This window comes from Poecilia reticulata, chromosome 5 (assembly GCF_904066995.2).
Source record: "Poecilia reticulata chromosome 5, P_reticulata-male-v2, whole genome shotgun sequence".
Classification (NCBI taxonomy): Eukaryota; Metazoa; Chordata; class Actinopteri; order Cyprinodontiformes; family Poeciliidae; genus Poecilia; species Poecilia reticulata.
The window spans coordinates 7587959-7604919 of NC_088834.1; the positions used below are offsets into that span (position 1 = coordinate 7587959).

General features: G+C 35.3%; 1 long non-coding RNA gene across 1 annotated transcript; it reads left to right on the forward strand.

Annotated features, from left to right (window-relative positions):
- The first annotated feature begins 8669 nt into the window (after positions 1–8669).
- On the forward strand, positions 8670–10775 carry LOC145551562 (uncharacterized). Its single transcript, XR_014087429.1, has 2 exons — positions 8670–8792; positions 10033–10775. It is a non-coding gene; the product is annotated as an uncharacterized LOC145551562 (long non-coding RNA).
- Positions 10776–16961: the final 6186 nt, after the last annotated feature.

A 16961-nucleotide genomic window follows, 5' to 3' on the forward strand; every position in this document is an offset into this window, starting at 1 on the left:
TAATTCCATTTGATTGTAGCATTTTTGTTTCTTTCAACATAACTTACATATTGAATCATTGTTAAATTTGATTTTATTAAAGAGCAATGCAAACATGTGTCCCCTGTTTTTCCTCTATGGCTCAAATAGTTCATTCATAGATATTATGTGTAAAATGAAAATCGTTTTGCCCACAAATTGTAAATCGACTGAATTGTTGTGGTATATTTTTTTTTAGTAATGTGGCTAGTTCTTTGCACTAGACTCACAAACTAATCGCATTCACTAACACACACTAATTCCCAGAGAAGATATTGATATTACTGTATCGACTTCTGCGTGGGTTGCCTTTTTAAAGTAAAAATATGATCCTTTTAAAAAGGATTAAAATTATGCAACAAGCCTGTTTAGTATAAATATTAGAATGTTCTTTAAAAATGTGTTAACTATAAAAATAAAGTAAGCCCCAACTTTAAAGGGCAAAGTGAAAGGGGTATTCTATGGGAAATCAATTACATTGTGTTACAACGTAATTCCCAGTCTGTTTTTCCCCACACTGTTGCTGTGACCTATTAGTGCATGTTTGAGAAATCCTTGACTCTCCCAACGTAGCCAGTCGAGGCTCGATTAAAATACAATGATCTGCCTATTTACCCAAAACTCCACCTTGGAGCTTCAGTCCCCAGCCTAACTTTCACCCCACAGTGCACGACTCCCCTGCACCTCCACCACACAGTCATCCAAATTAGTGTCAGCAGGAATGACAAGTGTGTGTCTGCTGAACTTATTATACAAGCCACAACACACCTAAGAACAGTTGTAAATGACATTAATCAGTGCAATAAAGGAGCATTGTTGTATTGATGTGCTGAACAGGGGAGTGTCAGAAAGGGTGGGAGGTTCTTAAAGAGACAGACCAATTTCAAGGTGCCAGATATGGCTGTGATGCCAAGTTAAATTTCATTTTAGTTTTTTGTTTTATATGTACAGAATTTTCTAACAGCTGAAACTAATATACTTAATTGTGCTAAAAAAATGTCACTGTGTATCTGCACACAGGGATAATATGATGCAAATATTCACTTTGCATTTAAACTGAAATCTGTGATGTGGGAAAATTGGAGCAGTGGCAGTTTTAGTTTTAGAAACATTAAACACGTAATTAAAGTTGCTTTTCTTACTGAGAGCTTTCCTTGTAGTCTGATACAATTTCATCATATTTCTTTCAACATATTGTAGTCCTAACAGTTTCACAAATATGCCGTGCTGTTATAGCTTTTTCAAAAGGCAGCAGAGGTGCTTGATCCTATTTTTTCAGGAAGTGGTTACTTGAGCTCAAGAGGAACTCCACTACTCAAACCCATCTAATCCATTTGAAGTCATGGAGGGCAGTTAGCGGTTAATGGGTAAGAGCTGTGATACACAGGCTGTGACTAGAAAACACAGAGAGAGACAGGACAAGAAACCATCCAAACTAAGGACAATTAAGAAAGGCCAGATAACATAATGTGCATGTTTTGGAGGACGGGAGGAAGAGAAGAGTATCAGATGGGAAATTTGCTGCAAAGAGTATCAGCTGTTGCTCTAAAAACTAAGAATAAAAGTTATACGGGAAACATCTGCATTTGGTAACTTATTTAATTGGTTTCAGAAATTTGATGAGTTTATAGCTAATAGATAAAATAACACCTCACCGTTTTGGAAAAGGTTTTACAGGACATGTTTACCCATTAATTAGATTTGGGTTTTCATCAAGGTGATGCCTCTGTTTTGTTTTGCTTAGTAATGGAATCTCAATTGACAAAAAGAATAGCATCACCTGACTAATCCTGTTTGAAGTGTTGCGCTGTTCTGTACACATAAAGTACTTTCTGAAAGAGTCCCTGCAGGAGAAACGTATTGCACCATTTTAAAGAAGTGCTGGTGCCAACCCTGGGAAAGAGATGTATGAGGCTGTGGACATTCAATTGATTTTCAGTCAACACATCGCTCACATAGTCTTTTATGTGTTAAATTATTTAAGAACAGCAGCTTCAGGGAAGTGAATTTATATCCTCCCCAAGGAGCAGGCAACTTACCTGTGTCACTGAGTATTTTGCATCAGGTATTTCACACATATTCAACTGTATTAGTTAAATGGCTTTTCCCAATTCTCCTCTGCTTCCAGGGGTTGATAAAGGTTTTAAAATGGAGCCTCGGGGCACGACACATTATCCACACTGAGAAGGTCTCTATCATTACCACCATGTATTAGTAAATGGTTCATTTCAGCTTTACTCTCCAAGCATCTTTTTTTTTTTCATCATACAATAGACTTCCTCCTGGAGCCTTCCTGGTAAATGACCATATTCATTATTCATCAAGGATTAGTGTCATAATCGATTTTGTCTGAGTGCTCTGCAATTCACACTGTTTTTAATCCAATCCCCAAGAGATTCTGAACTTTGTCACATCTAATTAGGTCACACGAGTCAGCTAGTCTGAGGCAGCTTTTACAACTTCTTCATTACATGCTGGATAATTGGTGGCCCATTCCTGGATTGAACCATGTCCATACATTTCCAGCACTGGCACAAGGATAGAGCAAAGGCATCCAATGTGTACTTATTGGCATGCTCAGCCTGCAACACATCCAACGTGCTTTGCAGCTGTGAGTAAAATATGCACCGTTAAGACTTTGAATGTTTTTGATTTAATTATGACCCACTTTGAAACTCCAAAAAGATTAGTGTTCTGCCTTTTGATTTCCTTCCCTTTGAGACTGCCCTGTGTCTCTCCTGGTCCTCTGTTGATGACCACCCTGTTCTCCATTTGCAGCCGTAAGATGGACCTGTGGTGCATGTGACATCTGTATCTGCCAATGGATGTGCTAAGCTTGTCAGCTCCGTGGCACTCACCCTGTCAGTCAGACTTGGCTCAAACAGCCTGGGACCACAGCTGTCATAATGATCCAACAATAGAAAAGAACAATCTGCTGATCCTCTCTTTGCCTGACTGAAACAGCCGGTACCTTTCAGACAGTCGTCAGTAGTCTTTTTCAAGACTAGATACAGATGCAACCCTGGTTAAAATAGTCCTCACTAAATATAAGCCTTTTAATAAAAATAGCTATAAAATGAGTAGTCAATAAATAATTAAATAAATAGTCTTAATAGTCTGGAACCTCCAGACCCAGGCTCCCATCCCGCCCAGTTCGAGGGGGCAGCCGCGCCCCCAGCCCCCCCTATAGCTCCGCCCCTGCACAGACATAGACTTTACAGGGAAGACAGACACAGAGCCACACGCTGAGCAGCGTATTGAGATGTAAACGCCGCATGTAATTGTTCGTTCACAAAGATAAATCATTCTCACTGCTCCACAACGCGACCTCTGAATTCGCTACAAGTTATTTCTGCAGTTCACACAGAGCTGCACAACCAGAGCTAACGCGGCGGGTTTTAAACTCTTACCTATAGTTCTCCAAAGCATCATCATTTCTCACAGTAGGTTTATATACATATCTATACAGGTCAGCCTATGTCCAGTGTGAGTGAAAGGAGGCGCGCGTGGTCCGCGCTGAGGTAAAGCAGCGGCAGTGCGTGATTCAAAGCGCAGAGGCGCCAGCTGTGTGATTGGTCCGTGCGCTGTCGGGTTTACATGCATAAACTATAAACCTATCTATTATAAACCTATCCTTTAGGAATAAATCTGTTCTGCTAGTGAAATGCTAAGAGCAACAGAGACACGTCTTTGCAGCCCAGCTTAAAAAGAAGTTGTTTTTTTTTTATTATTTTCCTAGAAACGTAAATAAGCAAAGTTTAGCCTGGCGGCGGGGCTAGTGAAGCATGGTGGGCTGCCAGGCTTATAATACACTGGGGGAAACCCATTTTAGAGGAGGTTTTTCAACCTGTCTGCGTTCGGGACAGTGTTATATGTTACAGAACTGAACTTGGTGAGTCGATTGCTGAGTTGGATTCCGTGAATCAGAAACAATATGGCGAACCTTAACCCATTTAGCCCTTTAACTGCCGTCTAGCCAGAACTACAATCTCTGCTGGCCGTTGTGAGTCATCCTAACTGGTAAAACCTGCCCATGATTTTCTGCTGAAATAGCAGTGGATTCAGAGAAACGAGATTAACCCTTCAGGATCATCAGAGAGAAAAGATATTAATTGAAGCACAGGTTATTCAGTCTTTTGCTGAATTGTTTTTCTATTGTATTTTATAGTTTTTTTTTCCTCGAACCACATTCAATGGTATACATTATATGCAGTGTATATAATGTGGACATTTTTGTTGGGTTTAAAATAGAAACAATAAATGGTTAAAACAGGAAATTAAAAACTTAACCTTTTGAAAAAAAAGTAGATTTAAAAGATTAAAAAAAACTAAATCAAAATAGATTAACAGTACTGACTTGAACTTAAATAGATAGGTTAAATAAATAGTACTTATAGTACCTAACATTAGGCTTAAATTTCAAAACTGGGATTAAATAAAATATTCTGAAAGAAACAAGGAAACTATTTTGGATTTAATTCTGTGTTAAATGTATGGCAACTGTTTGTAATATAGTTGTTTCTTTTCTTTTCAACAAATAATAAGCTGACAGTTTAAACTTATTTTCTGGTCTGTGGTCATTAATACACCTATTATTGAAGCTAACCAATGATTTACATAACTAGTTTCAGTCTCTTCCAGCCAGATGTTTGATTTGGATATTGTCTGGACTGACAGATATATCTAAAGATCCTTAAAATTATTTAAAATGTTTCTATTTAGTCTATCAACAAAAATATTTCTAAATTGGGTTGGCAGGCCAGCATTTATTTATTAAGAAGTGTGCCTCTTTGTGAATAGCACTAACTATTTTTTGAGTGCAAGTTTGTTAGTCTTAAAATGTAAAACATGTCACAAATTTTAAGATCTATTTTGCAGTTTCAGTTCTAAATGTTCTCTACGATTTCAGAAGAAACTTTGCAATAGGCTTTGTTCGTTAAATATATAAAAATCGACCTCTGTAGTTGATTTTTTTTTCTATTTGTTTGCTCTTTTGGCATTTAGAAACAACTATGAAAAGGCTCCGTCCGAGGCATTCCAGTAGGGTATTTGATATTTAAGAGAGCATATGAGTAACAGAGCCTATGAATAGAGCTTACAAGAATATCCAATTATATTTAACAAAGGTTGCTCAAGGCTGCTGATGTTCTACTGATGTACATCCATAGCTGGGAATCTTCTCAAAATAAATAAAAAAAACTTGCCATAAGTATCTGTATGAAACACATTTTGTCCATTTTCAACACAATTACACAACAAAATCTGTTCTCATATTTTTATTTATGTTGATAGTCATGTATATTAATTCCACCATAAATTACATCTACTGTTGGTTAATAATAATCAACTTAATGAAAGAAAAATGGTCTTTAATTAACAGTAGCATAGTGTGTAGTTTAAGTACAGAGATTGCTGTTTATATTCTCACTGCAGTGGCGGACATTTTCATTGACTGAGTGGATGTTGAATATACATCCATGCTCCATATGAGTCCACATATAGATGCTTTCTTCCAGACGACATTGAGATTATACTATTCATTTGTATCATGTTGGTGTTGAGCAAATACAGCAAAGACTATAACAATGCAATGGATTGGTCGTTTCATCCTGGAACCAAACGTAGAGTTTAAACAAGGGCATTGTGACGGCAGTGCTGTCACATGGCAGTGTGGATACAATGTTGTTTGCATTCACAGTGCAGTCTCACTCTCCCTTCTCAATGAATAATGCAAAGCTAGCATGCTAGGTGATAAACTCTCTAGTGTAAATCTACAGAGCACATCAGTTCAGTGGCTTTATTTTGACACTAGATTGTCAGATCGAGAAAGTCCATACAAGTCTACAGAAAGCCGAAACAGAAAATACTTTACTGTTAATGACTACACAGTAGGTTGTCAAATCTGAGGAGGGGGGAAAAATCCCTGAATCCATCCTTCTCCTAATGAGTTTATTAAAACAGAGCATTTTTGTTTCCTTTAACAAGTTCAGAATAAGAACAAAATATTATTTGTACAACTTTGAAAGATAAACTCTTGTAAGTTTGTACCAGTGATTTCAGAAGGCATCATAAAGCACAACACCAGTTGGCAGTTACCTGCACTACAAAACACTCATTTGTACCTAGTTGCTAGTGCAAATATCTTAGTAAACTTGAAGTAAAACAAAACTAACTTTTCAGTAAGCTATATTTGTTTTCAGTCAATAATGTCTTTGGAAGAGTGTAAATCTGAACTCATCACATGACCTTCTTACATCGCCCTGGAGTTCAATCTTAATGTTAAATTTCTGGTTAACCTCACTGATTAGTGGCTTTCTTATGACTACACAACTGTTAAGTCCCAATTCCTTCAGTTCCCTTCACATTATGCATGTGGAAATGCTCTTACTGTCACTATTAAACATTGCCCTGAGTTCTACTGTTGTTTTTCTTCGATTTGCTGTCGCTAGATGTTTACGTGATCAGCATTTCTTACTCAAAGACAACGGTTCCCCACTATCCTTCCAGTTTTTAATAATGTGTTGCACAGGTCTCAACCCAATTTTATTTCTTTCTGCAATCTTTTTAGATGTTTTCTCTCCCTGATGCATGCCAATGATCTGACCCTCCTTAAACTGATTTAACATTGTTTCCACGAACACAGGATGTGTCTTTCCATTTCTTGTTTAAGACATAAGAAGCTATTCACTGCATCAGCTGAGGTTAAATAGCTTGTTGCCAGCTGGAGGGCAGTAGTCCATGCAGTAATGATCCAAGAAACTTATATCTATTTGCTCAGTTAAATTTTTCTTTGGCTAGGCAGTGCATTTAAAAGCTGAACACATCAGTATCGTTTTTCTAATCTAATGCTTTAACACATTCAGTTTAAAATAACACATTGTACCTATTGGGGTACATTCTGCCTTAGTTCATTTGGTCCATGTACAGAAAATCTCAAAAACTGATTTCATTTGTCAGATTCTAATTGAGCTATTTATTGACACTGAGCATTGGAAAGACGAAAGCAGAGCAAACTAGAACATTACTGTTAGATAACAATTTGTTTTTTTACCATTCATCATACATAGAGGTGTTTCCTCTTTTTTTTATGCTCTTTCTCTTAAACTATGGAGGACCAAAACTGACATAATAAAAAAAAGAATAAACATATAAATAAAATAATTAATATATATCCAACACAATAATGAATAAAAGAATAAATATATAAATAAAAGAATAAATATATATCCAACACAAGACATAAGAAATAAAAGAATAAATATATTAATAAAAGTAGAAATATATAAATAAAAGAATATATATCCTACATAATAAGAAATAAAATAATAAATATGTAAAGAGAATAAATATATATTTTTGATAAGAAATAAAAGCATAAATATATTTTTTATTTTTCATTTCCCCTTACACGTGAGTTTCCGTCAAGAAAAATATATATTTTTGCTTTGCCTGTTTTGCTTCTCCCTTTTCTGCTTGCTGTATTTCTGCTCGCTGTTTTTCTGTTTGCTGTATTTTTTGCTGTTTTATTTGCTCGCTGTATTTTTTGCTGCATCGTTATGTTAATGAGAAGGGCTGCCTTCTATGTCCAGCTCTCTATTGGTCAATAAACAGGAAAGAGAATGATCAGTGTGCAGATCGATTGTGAATGCCTGCGCTGTGGTCCTCTTTGGAGAGAGCCTTATTTGAGAGGAAGTAAACAACTATTAGAGATGTATCGTAGGATTGCTGAGGAATTAAGGCACGTTGCTAGCTTAGCTGAAAGTAATACAGTCATTGATGACTATTTACTGTTTTGAGTCGATGTTCTGAGTGAGTGGCTGGTCCAGTTAGCTGCAGACATGGATAATGATGCTGACTCATTAGTTGTCCAGATTTTGGAGGAAGTGGCCTGTCATTTGCACAAATCTGTGTACCACACAAGAACAGCTGGAAGACCTGGATATTTGCTGCACACTGACGTCTTGGGATCATTTCTTCTTGCGGGTGTATCCGTCATGGATATTGGCCGATTTTTGGGGTCAGTGAAAGAACAGTTCACAGGCGAATTGGCAGAGTACGGTATAAGGCAAGTGCGCACGTGTGGTATTTCTTTTGCAAAGAAGGGAGCAGCCATTAGCCCAGGGGACAGACGAACGAACTTAATGTGGGGGTGGAGGGAAACTTAGACCAGGGGACAACCATAAGACATGGGTGAGGATGGCTCGTGTTTCAGTCAGCATTAAATTTGTTGCATGTTTGGTGCTCTAATCAGGTATTTTGAGATTAAGTTAGGTTGATAAATTGTTACAGTGGGTCAGAAGCTCTTGCCTCATATAAATTGTAAATCAGTGGATTGTACATACAGATAGTTAAATTTCCTGTTTCTGAAATAGAAATAAACATCACTGAGAGTAAATAAAAGTGATGTTAGCAAAAAAAAAAAAAAAAAAAGATATATATATATATATATATATATATATATATATATATATATATATATCCTTCCAATTGGGAGTTTTTACTGAAATGCCTGCTTGCAAACTCATTATTGGTTATTGTAGCTTAGCTTAAAAACTATATAAATAGTACTGTTCTAAATTTGTTGTCAGAACAAATGATTTCATTTAATTGTAAAAAAAAAACCTCAAATGATTAATTTAATCATTGGGAGACTTGCATGTTTTGGTGTTTATATTTCTTTCTCCTTATATAGTTATTTTGTTTTCTCTCTTCAACAGCTGCATCCAGACACTCCTGAACTTTTCCTGGAAAGCAACTAGGCATCTTTATAATGGGTGTGTACATTTGTTTTTGTTTTACTCAACCTGTTAAATCTTTAGTTTAAATTAAGAAATATGTGGTGTTTTCTACAATAACATAGCATAATGTTTTGTTGTGTCTTTCTAACAATGTCTAATGCAGCACTATGTAACTTATGATAGTTTTTTTTACGTATTTGTTGAAACTGTCACTGTGTCGTGATATTGCATGAGAGATAATCTGTGGAAAACAATGAAGCTCTTCTGTTAGCCAGTGCTAACTGGATTCAAACAGTCAGAACCAGGAGGCAGGTGTTAGCGTGTCAATCACAAACTCTTGTGGTGCTGCTCATCCCACTTCTCCCCGATCTCTTGTGTTTGGCTACGCTGCAGCTAACGGAACCTGTCATGAATGTTAAGGCTAGTTAGCATGGACACAGATGACAGTGGATAAACGGTTTTCCTGTAATGTTAAGTTGATTGACAGCATGAAGAGGTTGATTGACAGCGCCAAGACTCTCCTCCTGTCTCTGATTGGTTGTTTTTGGTTGGGAGTGATGGATTTCTTCAGATGGAAATAGTAGCTCAGGGGGAGAGGAGGAGTTTATTTTTCACAAATTACACATAACATAAAATCATGACATGGTGACTTTCTTTTAACAAATATGTAAAAATGTGTGTTTTTATTTTCTCAAGAAAATATTTGTGTACTTGTGTATGCTACGGGTGCACCAATAAATCTTCCCCAAATCCTTAATTTTGAAGATTGGTGATCCGCCAATACATTTGAAAGTAATTTCATCCACTGATCTTATCTACCTCAGCAAAGATCTAAAAATCAACCGCTTTCCTCTCCTGTTAGAGACGTTTGACTGATAGACCAGCCCACCAGGTCTTGTCTCCATGTTTGCAGTTATAAATTGTCACCCTACTGTTGCCAACCCACTGACGTTTTGCTGCATTTAACAATATTCAGACAAGACAATCAGCATCGGCCAAAATCAGAATTGGCAAGTCAGATTTTTAAAGATTGGCCAGAAATCTGCAATTGATACACTTCTAGTGTAAATTTTTTTATCTGTCAGAATTAATCAAAATTACTCAATGTTGTTGTTTGTGAAAGAGCTATTAGCAATTGGTGAGATGCTGATGAGCAAGGTGATGTGCTGCTGTAATGTAATTTAGAAGCGTTTTGTAAAAAGTACGTTTCTGTGTTAAACTTGAGTATCCATTCTTTTTTGTTTTTTTGTTTTTCTGGGCTCAAACCCTGAACAAGGTCGACTGACACGACGCAGACGAAGGTGAAGAAGCAGCTTTGCATTCCACCCAGGTGGCTCAAGTTCCTTAATGAACTGAATGACTGGGAATCCATGAAAAATTTGAGCCTTTTGAAGTTTAAACGTGATTGGTCATCTCATCAAACCTGGTGCACCAAGAACCTTTGCGAAACACAAGAACTGGTCACAGAACATTTCAAGCTCTTGGTAACTGAACCTAAGAGTTGGATTAACCTTTTTTTTGCAGAACATAAACATAAAATGGACTGTTTTGTTTTATGTTCACAGCGACTAGAGGTGATGAGAGCATACACTCATGAATCCAGTGAATCCAGTTGGCATTAGGCTGTGTTTATGTATTTGATTTTTAACTGAATATTTATACCTCTATGTCATAAAAATAGTGGTCGACTTTCGGCATTTATTTTGAAGTATGTTGGTCCTGTTTACAACTATGATTTTCATGATGCAAAGCAATTTTTTGTATGTTCCATCTTATAGTAATTAACAAAATTGTTTATTTGACTTCAAAGAGTAGAGTCAAGACTGCTTTACATTTAATTTATAAGTTGAAAATTTGTATAGTTAAATGCAATAAATTAGTTGTGATGTACAGAAAATAAACATTAGCAAGATCAAGAATATGTTTAGCTCTTAACGTATAATAGCAAAGATCAGTTATAAAGACTAGATGATGTCAATTTATGGTCTTAAATTGCAAAATAAAAGTCTGCAAATTGTTTGTAGAATGGTTTCATTATACTTTAAAACTAAGTGTTTTGTGCTCTACAATTACATTTCCTGCGGACTTATAATTTAGTTTTGTTTCAAAGTTATGTTAAGAATATATTAAATACATTAACTTTAATATATTTTACACTATAATTAATATATGGTATAGAATACAGACTTCAATGGTTTGGAAGACAAAAGTATTTGGAAATGTCCAAGGTTTTTAAAAAAAGTTTGTGAATATATCAAGACAGAGTAAAAAGACAGAATTTCAGTTTTGGGTTTATGTCAAATTGGTAAATTTGACATAAACTGTTAAATTATGTAAAGTATTTTGATGGAAATTCTGGAAGAAAAAACACAAACATAAAATGTCCTGGTAACTTTTTGCCAGGATATTTTCAGTTTTTTTGTTACAGAATTTCCCTCAGAATTTTCCTGTAATTTAACTGTATTTTAGTTCAAATTTTTCTGTAAAAAAACAGGAAAATGTCCTGGTAATTTTCTGCCAGTACATTTTCTGTCTTTTTACAGAATTTCTGGCAGAATTTTTCCGTAGTTTAAGTTTTTTTTCCCATACTTTAACAGTTTCCTGTGTTTAAAATTTAACATAAAAACTGTTAAATTATGGGAAAAAATCTGTTAAATTACGGAAAAAATTCTGCTGGAAATTCCATAAAAAAACAGAAAATGTCCTGGCAGAAAATTACCAGGACATTTTCCTGTTTTTTTACGGAATCTTTTTTTTTTTTTTTTTTTTACTGTGACAGAGAATTTCAGTTTTGGGTTAACAAACTATTGGTAAATTTGACATAAAAAATTGTTAAATTATGGAAAATATTTTTGATGGAAATTCTGGAAAAGAAAAAATACAGAAAATGTCCTGGTAACTTTCTGCCAGGATATATATATATATATATATATATATATATATATATATATATATATATATATATATATATATATATATATATTTTTTTTTTTTTTTTTACAGAATTTCCAGCAGAAGTTTCCTGTAATTTAACAGTATTTTATTTCAAAATGTTCCTTAAAAAAAAAACAGGGAAATGTCCTGGTAATTTTCTGCCAGTACGTTCTCTGTTTTTTTTTACGGAATTTCTGGCAGAATTTTTCCGTAATTTATTTATTATGTCAGTTTTGGTCCTCCATATTAAACCAGTATTGCTGCAAACAATGCATGTGTTGACGTTAATTTGACTTGAAATGCTCCAAACCAGTGCACACTCAACTGATTTCCAATTATCATCACAACAACACAGAAAGAGGTGAGTTAACTGCAGCGCATTGGTTTCTCATTAAGTTCTGGAGACGGAGAAGGGCTTTACGTGCCATCTCGTTGAAAGAACAATTAAGCCCTTACGCCACTGCCTACTGTACTCTGTTCCACTAGTTTACATCATTAGAGCTCAAAGGTGCTTCACAGTGCCCATGGGAACTAGCTCACTGGTTCTTGCAGCCATCCCACTTATCAAAAGGATTTGAATGTGCTTTGACTGCTAAAGCCTTTAGAGTACAGTAATTTGAAAAAAGCTCACATTATGCCATGAAACTTTAAATTAGTGTTTTTCAACCTTTTTTGAGCGAAGGTACATTGTTTTAATTGAAAAAATCACAAGGCACACCACCAACCAAAAATGAAAACAAAGATACTCTGTAGCCTCCTATATTACATATATAGTCATTCTTATTAAAGTGTCGTGAATAGGAATCAAATAAACACAAAAATGTATTCTTATCATATTTTACATGTCTTATTTCAAATTGCACTTAACATGTCCACTTCAAAAATACACCTGAACAGTACCACAACACTGTCGTGTGATGCATGAATGTTCTAATTCTCTTGTTTTAATGTAAAATGCTCTGTACTTACCGCCATCTAGTGATAATAAAATTGCATGATTACGCCTCTAGTCACTACTATAGCAAAGACACTCAAAGATAGCATTACTTGCAGATAATTAATTAGTTTCCAAAAAATCTTTTAAGACCAATTACCATATTTTCCAGACTATGAGCGCACCATACTATAAACCGCACCTTAAAATTTTTTGAAACCCCCCCGGAAACTTACATATGTCAGCCGCACCGGACTACAGGCCGCTGGTATCTCTGCCGCTCTCGGTTTCTCATAAGGACCCAGCAAAGGCTGCGTCCTAATAACTGCTGGATATATTAAGGACCAGTTCTTCGTCTCCAAATCCGGTTTTGTTCACGCCGAGTTTACGTGCAGCGGCTTTATTTCCCTCCTCTACTGCCAGATCGATACTCCTCAACTTAGAAGCTGCATCATATGAGTTTGAAAACATTTCTCCGTCGTGCCTGCTGCTAACATGTGCTTGTTCTAAATGAAAATTAGCGCGTTCTTCTTTGATTTCCAATTTTGACTTCCAATGATTCACTTTCTGCTAAAGAGCCCCCGGGTGGTTGAAGAAAAATCCACAGAAAAGCCGCACCGGGCTACAAGCCTAGGTGCGGCTTTTTTCCTAAGCTTTTTTCCTAAAGCTTAGGAAAAAACGTAGGGGTTTTTAATCCGAAAAATACGGTAGGTGAAATTGGATCATTTCCACCGCACACCTGACGATCACTCACGGTACACTAGTGTGCCGCTGCACAGTGGTTGAAAAACACTGCTTTAAATCATTTGATTGTAAAAAAAAAAAAATGCTGGTAGGCATCTAAGTTTCACTTGATTTTCTAAGTTCTCTTGGAAAATACAATAAAAAACCTGTTGTGTAAATTTTAGGCTGTAATTCGTCACAAAAACATGACTAGGAATATAATGCATTATATAAATTTCATTTACTTAATATAGTTGTAGTACCACATTTTGTTGAATTATGGCAATTGCTGAATTGCCAGTTACATTTAATATTTTACAGTTTTTGTTTAAATTTTACTGCACCATAGTTGTTACATAAAACATAAAATTACTTGTCAATATTCACAATCTTTGGGAAATATCTCCTATTCAAATACAACATGACCCTAGCATGCATTTTAAAGAAGAAAAACAATATGTTTTGACAACATTTTATGAAAATATAAAATATATCTCCCTTATATTTAATAAGGAAGATGATGAAGGTTAAATTCCCTTTTTGTCAGGTCAGAATCCAGGACTGGATCTAAATTATGTCCCTTTAAACTCTTGGAAGAAAAATAAAATTTCCTTTTTCCCTGTTATCTACCTTCTTTTTAATGTCATTGTTGCTTTAATTATTTTTGTTTTAATATTTTAAATTTGGAGGATACAAGCCCTATGTGCTTATTCAAGCTACATGAAATGTTAAAATTTGGTTCAGCAGCAACAACTTGTGCTTTGTCTACATTTCTTCTCTTGGAGAAAAATACAGGCATGAAGAAATTACTTTTGCAAATGCAATACAACTTTGACTTCATTCAAACCCCTAGTTCTTTAAGATAAAAACTGACCTTCATATTAATTGTTCAATAACTGACAAGCAATGCCATCAAACAGCCCGAGTACTCATCAGTTTAAAGTGGGCCCCTGGTAGAATTTCTACCGGGTCAATCAGCGAAGAGAAGGAGGAGCTGTGAACAGTGACATTGGTTTTCTAAGCTGTTTTAGAATTGTAGTCTGCCTGTAGATTTAGCAACGGCAGCAGTGAAAATGATGAAAGCCATTCAGTCCGTGTTAGTCACACTTCCAAATATTGAATTAATAGCTTGGCACTTCTCTCTTCGCAGTGGAGTGTTTACAATGCAGGCGATTTCCAGTGAGTTTCCTAGCATAGAACTGATGCATTACATACATCATGGTCAAATATTAGCGTTTAAATTTAGAACTTAAGCAACTGTTTTTGAATAGCCAAGAGGTCTAGACCCCCTTTGCAAAGCAAAGCGTAGTGTTAGGGGCTGGCTTTTACCAAGCCTGTGGTCCTCAGTTCTACATTCAGGTCCTAAGGAACTAAAAACATGACACTGTAGCCTATTGACCCCGAGTGTGAGTCTATTTAGAGGCCAAGGTAACATTGCTATGGTGTTTTGTGTTTATTAGCTGATTAGGCATCATAAATTTCAAATATTTAACTTTCCTTTTTATATTCTAAATTTCTAAGGTATTCAGTTTTGGGTTTTCATTATATGTAACCATAATCATCAAAATAAGGAAAAAAAGGGCTTGAAATATTTCACCCCGTGTATTAAATTCTAGAATTTGAGTTTCACTCTCAAAAATGATTGACAAAAATAGAACTTTTTGACAATTTAATACATTTTAAAATGTACCTATATTCTGTTCCACTTGCTTTATAAAATAATGCCTGGAGTCCTATCCATCAACGATGATCACATTCTTTGCACTCTGGTTTTGTCATAACTGCAGCAGTCTGCTGCAGGCAGGAGGTCTGCAGGAGGATGTCTGGGTTGAATTAAGATGAGCAAAGTTAAAGAGGAAAAAAAATGTAAACACAAAAAGAATGTTAGCAAAAGCCAGACTTAAAAGGTGAGTGTTAGATGGTAAATGATATCATGACACGCACATTTGTTTAAACTTATTTATTTTTTAAAGTATCAATAACTCACTTTAAAATGGTGAACTTGAAATAAGTTTTACCTTAATGAACTGAACTTAGAACTAGTTTTTTAAGGTCATCTTTCACAATATTATCCACAAAGTTTTTAGATTCTTAGTTTCCCCAGTAGTTGGGATCAAGACAGTGGTGAAGCTGAAAATGTTAAGTGAACACCAGAGCTATAAATAAGTCGACTAATGGGAAGTCATTTAAGTTCACAGGTTGTTTTTTTTCTGGGCTCATCATCTGCACCACTGTTTGAAATCAGTTCAGAGAATAACATCAGTGTAACTGTAACAAAAAACAATACACGTACTCTGTGAAAATAATAAGCAAATGAATGATATAATTCTGTTTTTGCTGTTTTTATTTAGAATTCAGGATTGTTTTCACTCATCAATGTGGAAAAAAAAAGTTCCACAATTGAAAACATTAATTAGTGAGAGTGTTTAAAACAGCCCAGTCTGGTCAGCTTTGTAAGAGGGCAACATGTACTGGAAGATTACTACACTTAAAGGATTTACAACATAAGGTGATCATACCGAAGTGTTTACAGAACACGTTTGTACACTGCAAACCTCTTCACCTTATAAGTAAATAAACAATGTTACTCTAATTCAATTGTTCGCCACCATTAAAAAAAAACAACAAATGACTCCAAAGACTGTTACTTTAAAACACAGCCCAAAACTTTACATCACAAAAAAAAATTTAAAAATCGACTTCTTTAAATTAGGTGATTTGCCATCTTTTATCTGGTAAGAACTGAGTATATTGAGAGTTATGTTTGATGCACTTAGCACCATATTTGCATAAACATGTAATTTTATTAGATGCTCAACAATTGTTACAACATTGTTTTAAAATATATTATACTGTTCTGCAAACACAAGTTCATGGAGTAATCGCTGCACATAATATGGGGGAAAACATGTTTTATATTTCTGTGAAAATTAGAACAGCACTTACATGGAATAGGTAGAACTATATATATATTTTTTCTGACTGGTCCATTATCTTCTACAGATTATTTTTTCCTACAGATACTAAGACAACTTCAAATATAGAGCGATCACCATTGTAGAGTAAGGTATGGTTAGTGTGTAATCAAGCGGAGAGCTGTCCATGATGGGTTTATATCGAGCAAAATGAGGAACTGATGGAGAAGATTGTAGAGCTTGAACATAATTCCTGGAGCTGGAAAAGAGTGATGGTGTGCATAAGGTTTAGTCGACAGGCACCCTTACAATAAGTGCAAGTGCAAAATGACGTTTTTTGCAATCATGATTTTTATGGATAGGGCAGGACAGAAATGAAACTCCCAGCAGGCCAAAGAGTCTGGAGTTAGTGAGGCTTTTCTACAGGAATGCATTGAATAAATGAGGCAATTTTATTGTCAGGACTGAAGATTGCATCTTTCTGAAGTGTTTAGTTTTATTTCCATAATTAAAATCAGATCAATGATCTTGAGGGGAAAAAAATAACTATAACCCTGCAGGAAGAGAAAAAAAAAAGGTTTGTTATAAAGATTTTTTTTAAAACAAATCTGAAGCTTAGCTACTCACACCAAAATTAGCATGCTTCAAAATGGAATCAAAATGTGAATAGGAAAGAAGCAGAATTCCAAACATGGAATA